Source organism: Geospiza fortis, unplaced genomic scaffold (assembly GCF_000277835.1).
Source record: "Geospiza fortis unplaced genomic scaffold, GeoFor_1.0 scaffold608, whole genome shotgun sequence".
Classification (NCBI taxonomy): domain Eukaryota; kingdom Metazoa; phylum Chordata; class Aves; order Passeriformes; family Thraupidae; genus Geospiza; species Geospiza fortis.
The window spans coordinates 482-5,843 of NW_005054494.1; positions in this window are offsets into that span (position 1 = coordinate 482).

Consider the following 5,362-nt stretch of genomic DNA (forward strand, 5'->3'; position numbering starts at 1 on the left):
GGAATAAATTATTAGATTACAAGAAATTTAGGAAAAAGTGGCAATAAATTTAGAACTGAATGTTCAAAAGGAGAGAAATAAATTTGTTTTGTATTTATTCTTAAAGATACAGCTCAAAATTTGGTAACAAAACAGATAGTAAAAGGTAAAACCAGCAGAGCAGTTTAACTCTGTATCAAGCCTAAATCATCTACTAAAGCGTATTAACATTTAAGCCATGTATTTTTAACAAGCTAATCACCATAGTAAAAGGAAAACTGGAAGCAGCCCATTTAATGCTTCTGCGTGTAAACAAGAATTAAAGTGTTTTGATGAACAAAATCATAAAATCAGAGATGGGGGATTTGTTATAGTTAACTTATGTTTGTTCATCAAAATATGTAACATAACTATAGGAGCCTGAATGTTATATGTCACAAGGCATGCATGTATACTTAACAGGAAATCTGGTAACTGCACAGAACACATAATCAATAGCCTTGTTTAACAGGAAAAGCACAAAACCCCCCCTCGATAAGCAGAAGCAGGAAGCCCTATCCAGATAAGAATCTGCTCGCTTGCAAAATCGGCTGGGAAGCAAATCACGACCACCAGAAGCAGGAAAGACCCCAGCAACAGACCAGAGCGGGCGCATGTACGCAGAAGAAAGAAGAAAATAAAAGACGGACTCAGAGGGGTGGGCAGTGGCGAGCCTTGGGAGAACAAAAACTCCAGGCCGTCCAGCGCGCTGAACTTGCTTGTTATTTCTTGCCTAATAAATTCTCAATTGGTATTCTGATTGGCTCAGAGAATTCTTAATTGGCTTGGAGAATTCATAAACTTACTTATAACAGGTTAAGAAAAGTTTTATAGATTTGTAGTTATTTTTTAGCCCCTGCATTGTTATCAAGGAAGAGCTGGGGTTGGGACATCTGCGGGGTTGGCTTGTCACTGTGGCGACATCTGACCTCCAGTCAGGATTTCAAGAAGTAAATTCCACCACTGGACAGGGAAGGAGTCAATGGACAGAATTTTGGGAGGGGCTAAAGGGTTAAAAGGCGAAACTTCCATTGTGTGGGTGAGCACAGGGTGGGGAAAATCCTTTGCTCCCGGCGCCGTAACATTTTCTCTGTTCAGTCTTCTGTTGTATTTTTGATAAGGTTTAATAACCCTTTCTAAATTTATGAAAAGTTAGTAGCTATTTCTCACAAGGCTGATAAAGCAATTTAACGGGCTGGGTGTGAGCAGAAACCTGAGGTAAGCCTTGTGGCTGGGGCAAGGAAATAGCACATTTTGGGGGTTGCTAAAAAGCATTTGAGACGAGGCCAGCATGAATTAATCCTAAAGATGCTCAACTCTGCCCAGTAGTCAGATGGGGCTTGAGATGCCTCTGCTTTGCTGCTAGATGCATCAAGTCTTTTTATTCAGAGTATTCAAGATACTCAGCAGTAACTGATTGAAGTGGAGAAGCCAGAGCTGTGGCTGTTGCTAGGGGAATAACTCCTATTATACAGGAAGTGAGCACCGCACCAGCACAACGCGAAAAGTTAAATGTGGGGTTGCACAGAAGCGTAAGCCCAAGCCCCGCCGACTCCAAAAGGCCGGGTGGCACATCCCTCTGTGCTGGACAAATCACTGTCGAAGAAGTGTCTAAGCTGGTATAATTAAAATAAAGATTTTTTTTTTCTACCCCTGGGTGCAGCTATGCTTTCCTACTTCTAAGCAGGTTTTGCAAAGGAATGCTATGCAGCCTTCTACATGTGACCGTGTCACTACGGTGTTGGTAAAATAAAAAAGTGTTATTTTCTGGTTTTCTCGACCGGACGAGATCAAAATTGACAATTTTATTGAAATCTGCAAGAAAAGGGCACCAAGAAAAGCTTTAATCAGCAGCTTTTATTTGCAGCAGCCGGTGACTCCAGCCGTCTCCTGCTGCATTCCAGGTACCCAGCGTGGCAGCCTGCACAGCCTGCAGAGGCAAACCCTCCCTCCTCGCCCGTCTGGCTGAGGTGTTGCTGTGCTTAGCAGCTTCTATCAGGGCATCGCAGCAGGTGCTTGCAGTCCCGGCTGAGAGGATGACGGGGAGAGCTGTACCTTTAACTGAAAAGAGATGTGCATTGCTCCACTGCAGTCCTCCATAGTAGCTTCAGAGTGAGCAAACCTCAGTGCAGAGCCTGGGGCTCGGTGCATGAGAGCAGAGTTCTGCTCAGACCACTGCGCAACCAGTCGTATCAACTTTGTAAAGGACTCACTTTTTAATTTTATTGTTATTCCTGAAATTTGTAAGAGAGAAGAGTCTTTCTATCTGTCTGAACCATGAGCGGCTGTTCAAAGAGATGCAAGCATGGGATTGTCAAATTTGCCCAGACTGTTTTTAAACTCATCACAGGCACTCTCAGCAAAGGTAAGAGAAACATTTTAGTTTATACTGTTCCTCTGTTCTGTTATGTTTGTAGGGTGAGTTTTGTAGGCTTGTGGGAGGTTTCCAATAAGGTTTATTGTTTGTCTCTTCAGAGGTGTTCTGGTTTAATTCTGGGAATTGGCTGTTCTGAAAGAAGTTGCTGTGTGCAATGAAGATTGGAGTTATGCTGAAGGCCTTATGTAATTGTTTCTACCATGTGTAGTTTGTAACCTGTGTTTATCAATCTGTCCTGGCCGGCAACTATAGTGAGTTATTTCAATGTGTTCAGAGAGGTGTTTGTGAAAACAATTGATGTGCAGCCTAAAAAACTGAAAGACTTCCTAACTGTCAGTAACTTGTATTTCTCTGTGTCATTTTATGCTTTACTGTCTCTGCTAATTTGAAGGATGTGTATACCTTGCTTCAAAATCTAGGTCATTGCTTACTGCATACATTTGAAATACCTTTTGCTTGTTTAAGTTTTGCTTGTCACTTACACCCCTTATGCTTTCTCATGTGAAAGTGAAACAGTGCCAAACTTATTTATGCTGTCCTCTTTACTAAAATGAAAAAATAAACAAAATAAACTCTCTCTTCTTCTTTGTAGTTTAGTAGTTCCTCTGTTGGTGCCCTCAGGTAAGTTATGTTCTTTTTGTTGGCCATTCCTCTCATCACACTTCTCAGTACACCTCTGGCAGCTATGTGAGTATCAGTGATCTCTGTGGAAACTCCTGACAACTGTAAATAATACTATACTTGAATGCTGCTTGCCTGTTGAAATGTGGTCAGTTCTTAGGTGAAGGTCAGACTTCTCCAAGTTTTGTGTGTTTGGTTGGAGGCAGGGGTAGTTTTGGGAATTGATAATAGGGTTTGAACTAAATTATTAGCAGAGATATTTGTATAAGGCTGAAGAGTCTCAGTTATGATGCAGTTTTTAAAAATACAAAATCAAGCTCTTTTTTAATATAGTAATATTTAAAGAACAAAAAAAGAAACACTTATTTTTCACATAAGTTTAGAATTCTTGGAGATGTGTGGCTGTGTTGGCTGTTTGGAGCATGCAGATGCTCTACTATGGATTTTAATGTTTAAGTGATTTCTTAGGATAAAGTAAAGCAGGCTTAGGTAACTTTCAAAAAAGTAAATGTAAAAGTGCCATGAACTGTTAAGAGCAGTTTACTTTTGCAGAAACTGGGAAAATTTATTCAATCGTTCTCTGTAGAAAAGAAATGTAGCTCTTAGACAGCTTTCTCATATTAACATTACTGGCTTGCAAAAGAAATCTGCACCAGAAAAATGTCTGTCACATTAAGAATACTGGACAGGTTGCTTGCTTTTAAAAACAAGGCTGGTTTAAAATTACATCTGTGTGTATGTAATTCTTTTTCTTCCACTTTCCTCTGTATCGTCTATATCCTGCCAAACACCAGCAGAGGAAAGAATAAAGAATTGTAAAAGTCTGTCATACAAAACGGCTGACAGATTTTGGTTATAATTCATGATTAATGCCAAGATGCTTCTCTCACTATTAAAAAAAAGTGAGAAAAAACAATTACTTGTCATGCTCAGAAGAAAAGGTAGTGGAGATGTCTGCAAGATCTTGTTTTCTACAGCATATCAGTATGGTGAATTTGGTGTACTTTATTTGTGCTTTTTTCATGAGGTAGTGGTATACAGGATGCATGTATTATAGTCACAAGTGATCAGTCGTAAGTTTTGTGACATCTGCTTGAGCTCCACTGAAGGCAAGAGGACACTTGTGTTCTGGTCATGTTTCTCCACACGTATATCTAGAGTGGTTCATCTAATGTGGTGCTTTCAAGCAGCCCTTGTGTTTCTTGACACAAGAAATACAATAATAAAATGAGACTGCCACAGTTGCCTTTGCTCTGGCAATGGGATAGATGAAAATTTGAGTCTGACGACAGAATAGCACTGTATGAAGAGCTAGAAATGAAAATATAAAACGTCCAAGACCTGTTTCTCCTGCCCCCTGCTGCCTTCTGAAATGCACCAGCATTACACTATTGTGGTCATTGCAGCCAATGCAATAGTGGTGTACACTTTTACCCATCTCTTTCCCATGCCAATGTCTCACTTCAAGCTGTTTGGATGAGATAAGAGTGTCTTCCTAGGTTTCAAAGAATTTTAAACTCTGAAAAACTTCCTTTTTTTTTTCCCATTCAGCTTGTGTTTTAAACTGAGAGAACCTGATTCAGGAAGGAATAAACTACATGAATTAGTTTGTTGCACAGACATCGAAAACCTGCTATAATTAGAATAAATGTTTCCATAAAGTTACCTAAAAGAATCATAATTAGAAAGTTATTAGAAAAAATAATGCTCAGAATTGTTGAATTTTTTAAAAAGTGTTTATGTTCGTTTATATGTTCACCCCGGAGCTTATTGCTTAGTATTTCTTTTAGTAAAACTTCTGCATGTAAAGCCAAGAAATAGAAGCTCTTGTAAATCACTATTATTGGTTTTTTAAACTTACACCATATACATGCTTTTGCATATTCAAGTATTATCAGTTGTGTTTTTCACCCCACTCCTGCCTCGTTTCCTTCATGTTGTTTAATGTGAGAATTTACTTCTCCTCTGAATACTTTTTACAAGGAAGATCCTTTACTAGGCACAAGGTCCACTCTCTTCTTATGCTTGAACCATTTTGCAGGGTTATTGCAGTTGGAGATACTCCACAGTTCAACTGGCATGTAATCCTTAGCTGTGCTCTATGGCTTCTACTTGTTTTAATAATAGCAATGGTTATTTACAATATTAAAATGAAATTGATTGCAGCTATGAAGTCCTTCCTTTTGCAGCAAGGTGTGAGGAGGTGTGTTGGTTTTGCATCACGGAAGTGATGTTCTAAGAGAAGCTGCTAGCAGTTTCCTCTGTGTCTGAGAAAAAACCAATCAGTAATCAGCTTTGAGAATTGACAATCTGTTGAACTACTGAGGAAGCCGATAAGCCCCTGTA